Source organism: Bufo gargarizans, chromosome 10, assembly GCF_014858855.1.
Source record: "Bufo gargarizans isolate SCDJY-AF-19 chromosome 10, ASM1485885v1, whole genome shotgun sequence".
Taxonomy (NCBI): domain Eukaryota; kingdom Metazoa; phylum Chordata; class Amphibia; order Anura; family Bufonidae; genus Bufo; species Bufo gargarizans.
The window spans coordinates 81,594,065-81,612,483 of NC_058089.1; positions in this window are offsets into that span (position 1 = coordinate 81,594,065).

Sequence of the window (18,419 nt, forward strand, 5' to 3'; positions counted from 1 at the left end):
TTTTTATATTTTTCTCCCTATTTTTCCTCTACAGAAAATATGCGTAAAGTCTATGTTCATATTACAAGGTTTTAATGCTTTATGCTACGTATTATATTCAAATAAAGAAGATTAGGGTACCTGCACATGGTGTGGATTATACGCATTTTTTTCAGCGAGGATTTACAGAAAAACGGTAGCATAATAAAGTGCCAGTAAAGCGAACGAGATTAGACAAATCTCATGTACACTGTGCGTATACGGGTGCATCTCAATAAATTAGAATATCATCAAAAAGTTCATTTATCTCTAAAATTCTATTTCATGCATTTATTTATTTTAATGTTGATGATTATGACTTACAGCTAGTGAAAACCCGAACGTCGAATATATCATAAGACCAATAAAAAAATGAATTGTAATACATAAATGTTGGCCTTCTGAAAATGATGTACAGTATATGCACTCAGTACTTGGTTGGGGCTCCTTTTGCATGAATTACTGCATCAATGCGGCGTGGCATGGAGGCGATCAGCCTGTAGCACTGCTGAGGTGTTATGGAAGGTGTTGATAGCCGCCTTCAGCTCGTCTACTATGTTGGTTTTGGTGTCTCCCATCTTCCTCTTGGTTTAGGTCAGGCGAGTTTGCTGGCCAATCAAGCACAGTGATACTGTGGTTATTAAACCAGGTATTGGTACTTTTGGCATTGTGGGTAGGTGCCAAGCCCTGTTGGAAAATGAAATCAGCATCTCCATAAAGCTTGTCAACAGAGGGAATCATGAAGTGCTCTAGAATTTCCTGGTAGATGGCTGCACTGACTTTGGACTTGATATAACACAGTGGACCAACAACAGAAGATGACATGGCTCCCCAAACCACCACTGACTGTGAAAACTTCACACTAGACCTCAAACAACTTGGATTGTGTGCCTCTCCACTCTTCCTCCGAACTCTGGGACCTTGATTTCCAAATGAAATGCAAGATTTACTTTCATCTAAAAACAGGTGCTGAGTCCTCCAGAGAGAAAAAGAGTGAGAGATGCACATTTTGTAGCTGTTTTCTGTTCTGGGGCCTCCTTGTACCAACTCAAAATGTCCTTATAGGGTATTTTAACATTTCTGAATTAAAAATAATTTTTAAATTGCTCTTATAATATAATAGAATAGTATATAATATAATATTCAAATTTTCTGAAATACTGACTGTAACGGATCTCCTGGCACCCCGACTTAGTACCTCCGTTGATGGATGCTCCTAGTGCTTCCCGAGGACTCCAAGCACTCCACTTGACACTGTAAGCACTGCCGACCCCACGAACCGCCGCAGCTTGGTTGGGATCTCGCCGTCTTCTACCCACCCTGAACCTACGACAAGGCTTCCAGGTTCCAGTGGGTGACCCTCTCTTCTTTCACAGGGCGATGCAGGAACAGGAACAGCTCTTACAAGAGCTAGGGATTATGCTCTGGAGAGTATAATGATTATAGCAATACCCAGAGTGTAGTTCTCCAATCCCCCAAACATGAGCCCAGACTTCATGAAGGGTAAAACAGGACACTAATGGGGCAACATGTCAGCCTTTTATGCAGGTCTTCCAGCAAGGGAAACTCCCATGGCGGACCTTGTAGAAGACTGAGACAGTTTCTTACATAAACCAGTTACAAGCAGAAAACACACACATGTGATACAATTAATCAACACAATGGGATAACGTAATCACTCACAGGCAGAAGCTACCCATTTTCCCCTTTGTCGAATAATGAGCCGGGGGGGGGGGGGGTCTCCATAGTTCTGAGTCCATAGGTAGGAGGCTAGCCCTCAGGCCTCTCCAGCAGCCCCAGTGATGGTTCAGTCCGTCACACTGACTTTGGGGTTTTCATTAGCTATAGGCCATAATCATCAATATTAAAAGAAATAAACACTTGAAATAGATCATTCCTTGTGTATTGGATCTATAAAATATATGAGTTTCACTTTTTTAATTGAATTAATGAAATAAATGAACTTTTCCATGATATCCTAATTTATTGAGATGCACCTGTATTTTCCATGTGGAAATTGACCTGCCATGTGTATTGTGAAATCTGCAGCATGTCAGTTGTTTGTGCAGATTTTTAGTGCTTATTTCACCCTTTACAATGCCATGGGTGAGATCGGGGTAAAACTGCATCAAAATCCCCAATAAAATCCACAAGTAACACATGCAGATTTTGGTGCAAATTTCCTGCGGAAACACAAAGAAATTTAAATAAAAATCTGCATGGAAATTCTGTTTAAAAAACCGTACCTGTGTGCAGGTAGCGTAAGGGTGCCTTCACATGTGACAGATTTTGTTGCAGAAACTTTCTGAGACTGAAAATCAGTTCCATTCATCTGAATGAGGTTTGCAGAAATCCACATGCTTGTTTCCAAATCAATATAATTTAAATGAATGAAATAGATTTTCAGTTGCAGAAAATTTCTGCAACAAAGTCTGCACGTGTTAAGGCACCCAAAAGGGTCCACACAGGTCACCTATCAGTTCGACCTAGATTTCCTTCTCATTTCTCTAACAAGTCCACAACTTGGTAGTGCAAAAGGTCTGCATGGGTTAAAACGGTTGTACAGGTTGCACGCTGCAGCCCGTGCGGTGGCCACTTTCAGGATCACGTCGAAAGTCAGGGCACGTGTCAGTGCGTCAACCTGAGAACAGGCTAAGATCAGGGCAGGTGACTAGAAGTCAGAGTCTGTACTGAGGCTGGAGTTCTGTACACGGGTAGTCATAATCATACCTTTGCTGGTACTAGCAACTAGGAAACCTAAAGCTTAGGCCCCCTCCCACTGGGAAGAGTGCCTTGAGTACCCAGGAACAGCCAGACATTGGTTGGTGAAGAATATGGACACACACATGCTGGCCCTTTAAGAGGCCAAGTGTGAACAGTGTGTTGTCCTCCTGGCACTCAAGTTTGACACATCACGGATCGGGTTAATAGATTACTGGGAGGGGCTGGTGAAAACCCAGGTGTCATGGTGCACATTGGTGTCCATGACAAAGAGGTAGGTGGAGCTTCCTTAAAAATTATTTTCTGCAATACTACATCTACCATGATCCACATCAGAAAGACAGCGGGAAATTAGGGAGGTAAACAAATGGCTCGAGAACTGGTGTAGGACAGAGCGGTTTGGGTTCCTGGAGAATTGGGCCGACTTCTCTGTTAGCTACAGGCTCCATAGTAGGGAAGTACCACACCTCAATGGGGAAGGTGCAGCAGTTGTGAGGGAGAAGATGGCTAGAAGATTGGAAGAGTGTTTAAACTAGGGACTGGAGGAAAATTACATTATAGGAGGGGAAGATAGTGCAGATAGAGACCTGGGGCAAGGTAATGGGACTCGGGGAGGAATGCAAGACGGGAACAGTTCATAAGGAAAAGTGTAGGGTAAAAATATCCAAAAATCTCTTACTTGTATGCAGAGGCATAACTACCATAGCGGCAGACCATGCGACTGCTATGGGGCCCAAGGCAAGAAGGGGCCCAATTGGGATCATCTCCTCTTCTACTGGGGTGAAAACTTGTACAGAACTTTACCCTCTAAAGCAAGGTTTCTCAACTCTGGTCCTCGGGACCCACCTACCAGTGAGGATATGAGAATATCCCACAGAATGAATACCTGTGGTAAGTCTTGATGCATGGACACTAATTATATCACCTGCTCAATACTAAGGAAATCCTGAAAACATGACTGGTTGGTGGGTCCCGAGAACCAGAGTTGAGAAACCCTGCTCTAAAGAAACTTTTAGCAAATGAGGCAGTGGAAAAATGGCCCAAGGGTCATTAAAAGGGGTTTAGGCAGAAACCCTTCTGTCCTGTGTGGGGGGCCTGTTTTGATCCTTGCTGTGGGGCCCTTACTTCTCTATGTGTAACGCCCCACTAGGGGGTATTACCACTCTTTTTGCCCCATCACTGATTCCTATGGTTAATGCAATGTCACCATATGTAATTATTGCAAGTCTTTTATAAATGTGCATTGCTTTCCTATGTAAATGTTATGTTTACCTGTAATCTGCCTGGTTCACCAGCAGATGGCGGCAACAATGGCTCAGCTAATTTACCTAGAATGGAAGCTTCTATCCATTCTAGCCCTCTCTAGAGATTGAGGAGTTTAGTTAGTGAAAGTCAGTCGTCCCTGCTGGGCGAGCCTGCAGTAGCAGTTGAGAGTATCACCTGCAAGGGGAAGGCTGTGTTCCAGCCAGCAGAGCACCGTCTGCTTTGCTGGGCCCAGAGGCCTAAGCTGAATGCCTCCAGAGTTGAGAGTAAAGATTCCCTGGATAAAGACAAAGATAAAGAGAAAGATACAGATCAAGAGAAAGACAGAGTCAGACCACAAAAAGCTAAGTTGCAGCCTACAGCAGAAAGGAAAAGTTTCTATTTAACCCTGATAGAACAGCAGAGCTAGAGAAAGTGACAGATGTAGCAGAGCCGAGAGTGTTTGCACCTGCTAAAACTTATGCCAAAGCTTGCTGGTGACCAAGATAAAGTTGGAAGATTGTTCAAGTAAAGCTGTTTCAAGGCATTCCCTGCTCCAGCTGGCGCGGCTGAAGCAGCCGGAGTTACCACTCCGCCACCCAGTAAGGGGAGGCCTATGAGAGCTTGAACCTGGTAGTGCCCCGGGAAGTCACGGCCTATGTGTCCTCCGTCTGGGACTACCATAAGGCTGTTGAGGACCGCGTCATTCGTCTGTTAGAGCGACCTCTGGCCAAAGACCCCATACTGGAAAGAAGGACTGGAACAGTGATCTGGTTATCTGTAGAAAGGGGCACTGGCTTTGTTCAGGATGATGAGACCGGGACAGAGCTATTTGTTAATCGACACTCTGTAAAGCGCCCGCACTTATGCAGTGTCCCACTCAGGACACGTGGGAACTGCCAAATTACTGTAAAACAGCATTATAATATTGCATGTCATTTTGTATTATAACACCTGTTGTATCCCTGTTCATAGGCTGGTCTGGTGTAATTTATACATCCCACCACTAGATGGGGATAGCACTTAGGTTATATAAATACTTAGGTCAGGCCTAGTGTAGTGAGAAGTGAGAAGGTAGAGAACAGAGAGGAGTAGAGCCAGTTGTTAAACTAAGGCTACACACCACAGATTAGTGGGTGAAGCCAGATGCAGAAATGAGGTAGAGCCAAGGTATGAGGCGCAGGAGAGCGTTTTCCTCCTGTGACCCTCTTAGATCCTAGATCCTATAACCAGAGGATAGCATTTTCGTCCCTGGAAGAAGTTAACCAAGCTAAAGAGAGACATCGGTGCTAACAGCCATTACTAAAGGCTTAATGGACACCTTTGCACAGGGCTGGTGCAAGGATTTTTGCCACCCTAGGCAAAAGCTAATTTTGCCGCTCCCTTGACTCCACCCATTGACCACACCCCTTTACCCGCCCCTTTTTCAGCTACCTATTGCATGTAACATTTAACTATGGTTGTGTACTCTGTGCCAGTCTATGGTCATGTACCCTGTGCCAGTCTGACTATGGTCGCGTACCCTGTGCCAGTCTGACTAGGGTCATGTATATATAATATCCAGCCATTGTCTGCCACCTAGTACCATCCCAGTGATGACAATCACTCTGCGCTGTTCAGCAGGTTGGCACACCAAACACGAGCAGTGCCACCTATTCACTGCCAGGCGCCATTCAGCCACTGTCTGAAATCCTGTGCCACCAGGGCAACATAAAACAGTATGCTGCCTTGTGCCCTCTGCCAGTCTGGCACTGTCCAGCACCCTGTACCATTCATAGCCCTTTAGACAGTCTGTGCCACCTATTAGGCTCTATGTGCCACTGCTGGGCACCCTGTGCCAGTCAGAACATATGGCCCCTAGTCAAGCAGCAGGTGTGCCTTGACCCCTGTACACAAGTGTGTGCCCCCCTGCTGCCAGTCACTGTCCTGCAGCCTCTGACACCCTAGTGCAGGTTGTCAGAGTGCGGTTGCCAGGGGTGCTCACCAGGTTATGCTCCTCGCTGTGCTCCAGGTCCACATTGCCTTGGCTCTTGCCAAGATCATGTGTCTTCGGCGCTTGATCCCGCGAGACCCACCTCTGGAGGTCACTGGTCTTGTGGGATTGTGCGCCCGAAGTGTCCATTTTCTGCCCCTCATGATTCATGTCCATTTCTTGCCCCCCCCCCCCCCATCATTTCACATTTCTGCCCCTCATGATTCATGTCCATTTCTTGCCCCCCCATGTGCTAATATCATAGTGCCATCCTCTCCCCCTGCCCCCTAATGTGCCAGTATCAAGTGCCTCTCTCCTCCCCCCTACATGTGCCAGTATCATGGCGCCAATAGCCCCCCTCCCCCGTGGCAGTAAAGTAACAGTCCGGTATTTAAAAAAAAAAATATATATACTTTCAGAAAAGTTTGTCCTGGGATTTGAAGAACCTTTACACATCAAAGGTAAGGCATTTACCCACACAGCTATGAAAGCTGTCTAGCTAGTTACTTAAAAAAAAATAATATAAGACTTCTACTGTAGGTAACTTTGATACCTAGTGTACATACACATGACAGCTGCCCCAGCACACTGTGTATGGATGTAGCAGAGCTGGGTGTGTTGGGGCAGCTGTCATGTGTATGGTCGTACACTAAGTATCAAAGTTACCTATAGTAGAAGTCTTATATATTTTTTTTAAATAAAGTAAGGCAGGCCTCATGCACATGACCGTTGTGTACATCCGTGGCCGTTGTGCCGTTTTCATTTTTTTTTCGCTGACCCATTGACTTTCACTGGGTCCGTGGAAAGATCGGAAAATGCACCGTTTAGCAGCCGCATCCGTGATCCGTGTTTCCTGTCCGTCCAAAAAATACCTGTCCTATTTTTTTGACGGACAACGGTTCACGGACCCATTGAAGTCAATGGGTCCGTGAAAAAAACACGGATGCACACAAGATTGGCATCTGCGTCCGTGGTCCGTAGGCTACTTTCACACAGACGGATCCGCAGATCCGTCTCCATAAAAGCTTTTTCAGAGCTTCGTGAAAACTCAGATCCGACAGTATATTCTAACACAGAGGCGTTCCCATAGTGATGGGGACACTTCTAGTTAGAATATACTTTGAACTGTGTACATGACTGCCCCCTGCTGCCTGGCAGCACCCGATCTCTTACAGGGGGCTGTGATCCGCACAATTAACCCCTCAGGTGCTGCACCTGAGGGGTTAATTGTGCGTATCATAGCCCCCTGTAAGAGATCATGTGCTGCCAGGCAGGAGGGGGCACACCCCCCTCCCTCCCCAGTTTTAAATTCATTGGTGGCCAGTGGGCCCCCCTCCCTCCCCTGTAGTTAACACATCGGTGGCCAGTGCGGCCGGCCCCCCCTCCCTTCCCTGTAGTTAACACATTGGTGGCCAGTGCGGCCGGCCCCCCCCTCCCTCCCCTGTAGTACTGTAGATTCATTGGTGTCCAGTGGGCCCCCCCGGGCACTTCTCCTACTGGTAAGTGACAGCTCTGTGCTATAAGCAATGCGCCGCACAGACCTGTCACTTACCAGAAGGGGGGGCCGGCCGCACTGGCCACCAATGTGTTAACTACAGGGGAGGGAGGGGGGGGGCCAGCCGCACTGGCCACCAATGTATTAACTACAGGGGAGGAAGGGGGGGCCAGCCGCACTGGCTACCAAGGTGTTAACTACAGGGGAGGGAGGGGGGGCCGGCCGCACTGGCCACCAATGTGTTAAATACAGGGGGGGGGGTCTGCCCCCTGCTGCCTGGCAGCACCTGCAGCAGGGGGCAGTCATGTACACAGTTCTTTTAGTATATTCTAACCTGAAGCGTGGGAACGCCTCTGTGTTAGAATATACTGTCAGATCTGAGTTTCATGCTCTAACTCAAATCCGATGGTATATTCTAACATAGAGGCGTTCCCATTGTGATGGGGACTCTTCAAGTTAAAATATACCATCGGATTGGAGAAAACTCTGATCCGATGGTATAAAAGGGACTCCTGACTTTACATTGAAAGTCAATGGGGACGGATCCGTTTGCAATTGCACCATATTGTGTCAACGTCAAACGGATCCGTCCCCATTGACTTACATTGTAATTCAGGACGGATCCGTTTGGCTCGTTTCATGTCCGTGGATCCTCCAAAAATCAAGGAAGACCCACGGACGAAAAAACGGTCACGGATCACGGACCTACGGATCCCGTTTTTGCGGAACTTAAAAAAAAACGGTCGTGTGCATGAGGCCTAACTGGCAAGACAGTTTGACTCTGATGTGTAGAGGTCGTGAGTTCGAATCCCAGGACAAACTTTTCTGAAAGGCAGTTTAAATGAGATTTAAATACACCAGGGTCTCGTAGCCGTGTGCCGAAGTGACTGAACAAACTCATACTCGCAGCGCATCTGGCCGGCAAGTACAGGAACAGAAGGAGTGAAGTGAAGGAGATGATGTCAGATGGATCTGACATCACCTGGGGGCGGGGCGCAGGCGGCGGCCGGGAGCTACTGCTTGGGATTCGGACTCCTGCCGGCGCCCCCAGGCAGAGTGCGCTCTACGCGGTGGCCTACTCTGCTTATGGGGGGCGCCGGCCCTGCCTTTGCACATGGTGGAGGACAATCTAGCTACAGGCAGCCTCACCATACATTGAAGAATACAGACTAGCTACCCGTTCAAGGGCTTGGAAGATACAGAAACAAAAGGACTAAGCATACCAAATAAATATTACAGGCAACCTCAAACAACCTCAAACACCAAATAACTCTGGTTGACTAGGGACCTGAAGCAAAGTCACCTACCAGAAGAACTGATACAGAACCTTCAAGCTAAGCTAAACCCAGCCAAACCTATTAACAGTGGATCAACAGAATTCCTCTAAATTGCAAAAGACTGTATTCTGTCTGGATGTATATGCCGCAACTGGAACCAACATCAGTAAAAGCTGTGAGTTGTATCCTACCACTGTCCACTTCATTCTTCAACCTCATTACAATTGGTTGTACCACCATTAACGGTACTGGCGTCACGACAAATAACACCAAGGGACCCAGCCGCCACAAGCACTCTAAACACCACTGCCATGAAGAGCACCTCAACCTCCATCCAGGCTGGTGCTTCCCTACCACAGAGTGTGCCACGGAGGATTTCGTGCTGTCTTCCTCAACACTGTGCTGCCAGCCCAGGGAGGCTTTCTGCTAACCATGAGTAAACCGATGAACTGTGTTGTTATTTGGCCCCTCATCGGCCCACCGTGCACCTCACGTGTTGCCCCTGCGGTTCTGGCTGGCTGCTCTTACCCCAAGCAAGACACAGCCTTGACAAGGGGGTTCAAGTCGAATTTACCCCGATGAAGTCCACTAAAGGCCCCTTTGCCACTGGGGTAAACTTACTACCAAAGCCCCTGGTTCCAGTATCTACCCCAGAGACGTGGCAGAAGGACCCAGCTGCCGTGGGGGAAAGTAGGATCCCTGCAGGAGACAGCAGAGGGAGTGTTCCGCTACAGGGAGCGACCTCAACTGGAGCTGCTCATTCCTGGGTTGCCGGCACCGCCAGTGTGCCAAGTGGGCTATGGGTCCACCACCATTGCGTATTTTAGGTTAAAGGTGATCTACCACTTGCCCTGGAAGATGGCCGTGGCTCAGGAGTCACCATCGCTTGAGGATTGACTTCCAGCGCCCATGCAGCTGCAGGTGCTGGACCCATTTAAAATGGCAGGAGCTTCTGCTCCTGTGAAGCAGAAAATTACGGACCAAGTAAAAAGTGTGACCACCCGGTCTATGCCAAGTTATGCCACAGGAGGGCAGCTGCGCTCCACCACCAGGGCCAGACTGGACTAACAAAGGCAGGACTGTCCTCTAATAAGCTTTTCAAGCTCCATCAGTGAGGAGGACATCCAATCCCTCCTCTAAAGAGCTGGACCTTCTCAAGATGTCCGATTGAAATGAAACTACTGACATTTGGGAGCCACCCTGTGGACAGCATCTGAAGGGTGAGGGCCTGTTGGCATAATGTTCTATGTTTTTAGGTTTGCAGGTTGCCTTGTTTTTAGCCCTCACCCAGATGATCATGTTGAGTTAGGACTCCCCCCATCATCTTCATTTATCTCCAAGTTGCATAGGACAGTGCCAAAACTTCTTTCTTCCCCCCTTTTCAGGTTGCTTGGGAGCCTCTTTGCTAATAGTTCTCATAACCTGTGCTGCTATGTTATTATTGCCCATGTGGATTAAAAATAACTTTCTTACCCATGTGGATTACAAAATGACTTTGCTACCACATTTGGATTACAAAGAGTGACATTACCGTTCCCATGGATTACATGGTTGCACTTAAAGTTCCAGTTCGGTGCACTTTACCTTGTCTAGAATGGACTCTACTGGGATATTCTTATTGCACAAATTGATTGCATTAAATATTTGCACAAATTTTTCTGTTTCAGCAATGTTCAAAAATGTGCCTATTGTGTGTATTTTCTTTTCAGGTACAACAATGTGACCTCTCGTGCACTTTATATAAACTTTGCACTTTAATACTGTTTAGCCAGAGAATCAGTGCCTTACTTTTCTAGGTATTATGGACTGCCTCTGAGTACGTTAATATACGTTCCAAGCAGGTCTAACATCACCTTGCTCATTTTGGACTGCCTCTGAGGACATTTAAAACGAATGGTTCTTATGTGACCGTCTGTTAGCTAGCAAGCCTAGGTCTAGTGCGACACAGGGGGAACCAAGTGGTTATGTCACATGCAGATTTAACACCATCAAGGGTAACACGCTGCTAATATGTGTGTTTAGAAGGGTATGTCCCTCATGGGAGTTTTGGGAGAAGTCCGGTTCCTCCCTCTCCTAATTGTCTAGGTCCTAAGGCCTAATGCAGCCTAAAGGAAATTTGTGTGTATCTACCTGTTCAATCATCAAGGTGATGAAACGTAAAGCATTACAAGGCCTTGGTGCTAGGAAGGGATTACAGGATAAAGCCACCCTTCTGTTTGCGGGTGTCTCATAGCATCGTGGAGGGATTACAGTGTATGACACCCCAATGCTTCCGGTGGTACTAGGGCTTGGTATCCACACGGGAGTATTTGAGCACTTTGTGCAGTCTTATTTGGTTCACTAGTTATTACCGAGAGGGAAAACTGTGAATAGACAATCTACTCATTCAGTCAGGAACCTAGAGATAGCCGTCTTAAATGTTAGTATGTCAGTATTCTTCATGCAGCACCTTAACTTTTATTTGGTACCCTTGGAGCGTATTCATACCCTAAGCACAAGCTGAGGATGGCTTGCCTCTTAAGTAAGGGGAATGTAACGCCCTGCTAGGGGGCATTACCACTCTTTTTGCCCCATCACTGATTCCTATGGTTAATGTAATGTTACCATGTGTAATTATTGCAAGTCTTTTATAAATGTGCATTGCTTTCCTATGTAAATGTTATGTTTACGTGTAATGTGCCTGGTTCACCAGAAGATGGCGGCAACAATAGCACAGCTAGTTTACCTAGAATGGAACCTTCTATCCATTCTAGCCCTCTCTAGAGAGAGAGAGGAGTTTAGTTAGTGAAAGTCTGTCTAGCTTAACCCCTGCAAGGGGAAGCAGCAGGCCCTTATTCCTGCTGGGCGAACCTGCAGTAGCAGTTGAGAGTATCGCCTGCAAGGGGAAGGCTGTGTTCCAGCCAGCAGAGCATCTAAGCTGAATGCCTCCAGAGTCGAGAGTAAAGATTCCCTGGATAAAGACAAAGAGAAAGATACAGATCAAGAGAAAGACAGAGTCAGACTACAGAAAGTTAATTTGCAGCCTACAGCAGAAAGGAAAAGTTTATTTTTAACCCTGATAGAACAGCAGAGCTAGAGAAAGTGACAGAATGTAGCAGAGCCGAGAGTGTTTGCGCCTGCCAAAACTTATGCCAAAGCTTGCTGGTGACCAAGATAAAGTTGGAAGATTGTTCCCTGATGCAAGTTTATTTAAGTAAAGCTGTTTCAACTTTAATAAAAGTATGGACTCAATTCATTCTACAAATCCCTCAACTATTCACCCCTTTATTTGCACTGCCGTGGACGACTATGCTTGGGGTTCCCGGATATCCAAGTAGGAGCACCGTGACAAGTGCACAGCCACACCTAGAGGGACATCTTAGGCCACCCTCATACCACTCTGGCATTCCTACACCTAGGTATCACCATCACCTTCTACATAGGGGTACTTATTCCCTTGTTGCTGAAATGCAACTGGCGTCACGTCAAAAACTCTCAAATCACCTTAAAGGGACCCCTAGCATCATTAAAGCCCCACTGCATATGTGCACCACTGATTGTATGTACACTAATGCAAGAAGCCTGAATAATAAAACTGGTGAACTGGAATTAGTGATGTGTGAGGAGGACTATGACATAGTGGGAATAACTGAGGCTGGATGATAGCTATGACTGGGCGGTTAAAGTACAGGGTCACAGTTTGTTTAGAAAGGATCATCAAAACCGGAGAGGGGGAGGGGTCTGCCTTTATGTAAAGTCCAGTCTAAAGCCCACACTCCGGGAAGATATAAGCGAGGGACATGGACATGTGGAGTATGGCTAAAATTACAGCTAATGTAAAAAGCGCAATAAAAAATAAAAAAAGGGCATTTAAAAAAGGCAGAGTTACTAAATGTCTTTTTTAGCTTTGTATATACAAAAGAAAAGAAAGGAGCTGATATCTGTGGTGCTGGGGCTGTTAGTACATTCAGTGATTATACTCAATTGGCTAACTGTAGACCAAGATAAGTTAAATAAGGTAAATGTGAACAAGGCTCCGGGTCCAGATGGATTACACCCAAGAGTTCTTAAAGAGCTCAGTTCAGTCATTTCTGTGCCCGTTTATAATTTTTTAAGATTCTCTAGGTACTGGTACAGTGCCAAGTGATTGGCTCAAGGCAAATGTGGTGCCCATATTCAAAAAATTATCTAGGTCCTCCACAGGTAATTATAGACCTATAGGGTTGGAAAGTATAGTTTGTAATTGCATTAAAAACTAGCTGAAGGACCGTGTCCAGAGAGTTGTGGTCAATGATTCCTATTCAGAATGGTCCGGGGTTATAAGTGGTGTACCCCAAGGGTCAGTGCTGGGTCCTCTATTATTTCATTATTTATTAATGATATCAAGGACAGAATTAATAGCACCATTTTCTATTTTTGCAGAGGACACTAAGCTGTGTAGAACTGTACAGTCTATGGAAGATGTCCATAAACTACAAGCTGACTTGAACACTCTGAGTGTTTGGGCATCAACTTGGCAAATGAGGTTCAATGTGGACAAATGTAAAGTTATGCATCTTGGTAGTAATACTCTCTGTGCTTCATATGTCCTAGGTGATGTAACACTGGGAGAGTCACTTAGGAGAAGGATTTGGGTGTCCTTGTAGATCATAGATTGACTAACAGCATACAATGTCAATCAGCTGCTTCTACGGCCACCAGGATATTGTCATGCATTAAACGAGGCATGGACTTGCGGGGCAGGGATGTAATACTACCACTTTACAAAGCGTTGGTGCGGCCTCATCTGGAATATGCAGTTCAATTCTGGGCACCAGTCCATAGAAAGGACGCACTGCAGCTGGAAAAAGTACAGAGGAGAGCGACTAAACTGATGAGGGGCCTGGAGGGTCTTAGTTATGAAGAAAGATTAAAAGAACTGAATTTATTTAGTCTTGAGAAGAGACGTCTAAGGGGGGACATGATTAACCTGTACAAGTATATAAATGGGCCATACAAAAAATACGGAGAAAAACTGTTCCATGTAAAATGCTCTTGAAAGACAAGGGGGCACTGCCTCCAATTGGAGAAGAAAAAGTTCAGTCTCCAGAAGCGTCAAAGCTTCTTTACTGTAAGAACTGTGAAGCTGTGGAATAGACTTCCTCAGGATGTGGTCACAGAAGGAACAGTGGACAGTTTTAAAAAGGGTTTAGATGAATTCTTAAAAGTAAACGTGTAGAAATCTGTAGAGTCTCATTTCCTTCTGGGATTCGCGTCCCCACCTATCCCTATCCCTTGGTTGAACTTGATGAACTTATGTCTTTTTTAACTGTATTAACTATGTAACTATGTAACTGTGGGCAGAAATACATGGAGACAAAAACAATAATAAAATAGTTTTTTTTTTACTAAACCAAAGTACACAGAAAATCTACTCCTAAGGCCTCATGCACACGATCGTTGTGTGCATCCGCGTCCGTTACGTAATTTTTCTCAGTTTAGCGGAGGTCCCATTCATTTCTATGGAGCTGTGAAAAAAAACTGATAGTCCTCAGTTTTTTCTGCACGTCCATGATCCGTGATTCCAGTCCGTCAAAAAAATATAATCTGTCCTATTTTTGTCAGTGGAAAACGGAGGACGGACCCATTCAAGTCAATGGGTCCGTCGAAAAAAACGGATGCACAACTGGTATGTCATCCGCGTCCGTGTCCGTTTTTTTCTACAAGACCTTGGTGCAATAAAATTACACTTTTCATTAACCTTCCTTTTTTTTCCCCTGTCAGACAAAAAAAAAGGAAGACACAAGGAAACACAACTGAAGCAAAATCGGACACGGACCACTGAAGCCAAATCACTGACAGTGAAAAAACACTGTCGTGTGCATGAGGCCTAAGGGAAATAGACAAGGCGGCAAATCATAAGGAGGTCGTTATTACGGGTGACTTCAACTATCCAGATACAGGCTGGGAAACTGAAAACTGTGGATCTCATAAAGGAAACAGGTTCTTGTTAATAACTAAAGAATATTAACTTTCGCATCTGGTACAGGATCTGACTAGAGGGATGGCCATACTGGAGTTAGTATTAGCCAATAGACCTGACAGAACAACAGACATGCCAGATGGGGAACACCTGGGAAAGAGTGACCATAGTATAATAAACGTCCAATTGTCATTTAAAACAGTGTTTTGTCGGGGAGACACAAAAATCCTAAACTGTAGGAAACCAAAATTTGATTAGCTTAGGGGGTTGTTAGCCTGATTAACTGGTGGAACAATGTTCTTAAAATTAAAATAAAAAACTGGCAAAAATGGGTGGTTTTTAAAAGCACCCTAGATTTGCATTGTGAGAAATACATACCTTATGGGACTACAAGGGTTAGTAACAGGATAAAACCAATGTTGATAAATAGAAATGTAAAAGGGGCAATAAATAAACAAAAAGAAAGCATTTAACTCACTAAGGGCTCTTTCACACCTGCGTTAGTGTCTTCCGGCATAGACGACGGAACTCTATGCCGGAAGAATCCTGATCAGTTTTATCCTAATGCATTCTGAATGGAGAGAAATCCGTTCAGGATGCATCAGGATGTCTTCAGTTCCGGACCGGAACGTTTTTTGGCCGGAGAAAATACCGCAGCATGCTGCGCTTTTTGCTCCGGCCAAAAATCCTGAACACTTGCCGCAAGGCCGGATTCGGAATTAATGCCCATTGAAAGGCATTGATCCGGATCCGGCCTTAAGCTAAACGTCGTTTCGGCGCATTGCCGGATCCGACGTTTAGCTTTTTCTCAATGGTTACCATGGCTGCCGGGACGCTAAAGTCCTGGCAGCCATGGTAAAGTGTAGTGGGGAGCGGGGGCGCAGCATACTTACCGTCCGTGCGGCTCCCGGGGCGCTCCAGAGTGACGTCATCCATGCGCATGGGGCGCTCTGATGTAATTTTGGAGCACCCCGGGAGCCGCACGGACTGTAAGTATGCTGCTCCCCGCTCCTACTATGGCAACCAGGACTTTAATAGCGTCCTGGCTGCCATAGTAACATAGAAAGCATTTTGAAGACGGATCCGTCTTCAAATGCTTTCAGTACACTTGCGTTTTTCCGGATCCACCGTGTAATTCCGGCAAGTGGAGTACACGCCGGATCCGGACAACGCAAGTGTGAAAGAGGCCTTAGCCCAGTTTTCTCAGGTTGATGGACTGGTCCCACCCCCTGGTTAGTGGAGTCTTAGCTGAGCAGAACTAGAGGCAACATGTTCCTGTGTGAGCTCCTGAGAAGTAGGCCTGAACTGAAGCCTAGTCCAGAGAACCTTCATCTCTGAGACTAAAAGCTGCTAGGAAAACCAACTGAACTGAGGAAAGGAAAGCCTGAAATCCATACAGATTGTGGAGAACCAGGGCCGTCTTTAATATTGATTGGACCCTGGGCAAAAATTTACTTGGGCCCCCTGGATCCCGCCTTCCCACACCTTAGCATGCAATCACGCCCTCCACCACAACACACACACAAAAAATCCACACATCTGGTAGAGTCCAGTGAATGACTGTAAATACTTCCAGTTCTGAAGACTCCAGCGGCTCAGGATCAGTGCTCTGGGCAGCTGGGCTCAGGCTGGAAGTGGGCACCGCTCTGCAGGAAGGAGACCAGGGCTCGGCTCACCCTAGTGTTACAGTGCAGCACCCCACAGTATGCAGTATAGCACCCTATAGTATACAGCACCACACAGTATGCAATATAGCACCCTATAGTATACAGCACCACACAGTATGCAGTTTAGCACCCCACACTATACAGTACCCCACAGTATATAGTAGAGCAGTATAGCAGCCCACAGTATACAGAACCTCACGGTATACAACACCTCACTGTATACAGCACCCCAAACTATACACGATACAGCCCCCCACACTATACAGTACAGCAGTATAGCAGGCCCCCCCACACTATACAGGCCCCCCACAGTATACAGCCCACCACACAGTATACAGGTCCCCACACAGTATACAGGCCACCCCCCCCCCCAGTATACAGCCCACCACACAATATACAGCCCATTACACAATATATAGCCCACCACACAATATACAGCCCATTACACAATATATAGCCCACCACACAATATACAGCCCACCACACAGTATACAGCACCCCACTATACAGTAGTTTACAGTATATATTAACATAACAGCCCCTGTCACCTTTTTCTGATGTAATCTTTACACAAAAAAGCTCCACAGTTAACTTCTGCAACACTCAGTAGGACCTGTGATGACCTCATAGCCATGTGACCAGTAATTGCTAGGTTACTGGTCACATGGTAATGATGTCATTAAGGTCCTAGAGCAAAACTCATTAAGGTCCTAGAATTAAGATCATTAGCACAGTACGATCATGATGCCTGTGTAGCTGACAGCCTGACACCCGGGGCAGTAGCTAGCAGGGCTCAAGAGGCAGCTGCCTTGGGCCCCCCAGGAGCAACTGGGCCCAGGGCAGCTGCCCCTTTTGCCCCTTGGTAAAGACGGCCCTGTGGAGAACCAAGACCATGCCTGGAAAGTCAGTAAGGTACTGCATGTTTAAGGCAATAAAACTTCATGGTGTATTGCTTTGGCACCCACCACACTTTAACGTGGACTAGCCATCCGAATCCAAATTCTGCACCCTGCAACTACAGAAAAAGTTAATGAGAATGGAATTGGCTGAGGTTATATGCAAAGATTGCAAAGTGAACTTGGAGTGAGACACAGGGCGCAGTGGCCAATAGAGGCAGACCATGAAGCTGCTATGTGGAAAAGGGAGCCACAGTGAACCAAAGGCCCCACACCTACTGAATGAGGCATGGATGCCCAATTTAGATTTCTGCTATGGGTCGTAGTAATTTCTATGTACGCCCCTGTCAGGAAGGATTACTACCATCATTGTTTCTGCCTATACACAGCTATTGGAAAATACTACACTGTAGTATACTTTGGCACTGTGCCTATTGCTGCTATTTGTAATACTACTACTCTCACCATCATTTTAGTAAAAAGAGACTTTATTTATTGTAACCAATGGTCCTGGTCATTGACTCCACCATCAATCCGTCAGCCCCTACACCTGTCCGCCTACCTTGCACCCATGTACCTAACATCAAGGGCACCCTACCTAACACCAGGCAGGAGCACCAGAAATCCCAGGGTGTGCCCTGAAGGAAGAAATGGTGTATCCTTTACTCACTGCCCAGCCCCAGGGAGCGTTGGTGAGGCAATCCACTGTGAAACACTACCACTCCTATCAGTGCCACAACTACCGCTCCCTTCCTCCCAGCTCTTCCCCTGCAGGCTCGCTGCACGCTTCCCATGCACATTGGAAGGGAAACTAGAAGTCACCCGTACATACCAAATGATACATATGGAAAAGAACGTTTTAGGTGACAGTAAACATAAAGGTAGAAACCAGTGTCCGGCAGCTGCTTCCAAGGCCAATAAGGTTCTGGGGTACATCAAAAGGGGCATAGATGCCCGTGATGAGAACATAGTCCTGCCACTTTACAAATCACTAGTCAGACCACACATGGAGTACTGTGTACAGTTCTGGGCTCCTGTGAACAAGGCAGACATAGCAGAGCAGGAGAGGGTCCAGAGGAGGGCAACTAAAGTAATAACTGGAATGGGGCAACTACAGTACTCTGAAAGATGATCAAAATTAGGGTTATTCACTTTAGAAAAAAGACGACTGAGAGGAGATCTAATTACTA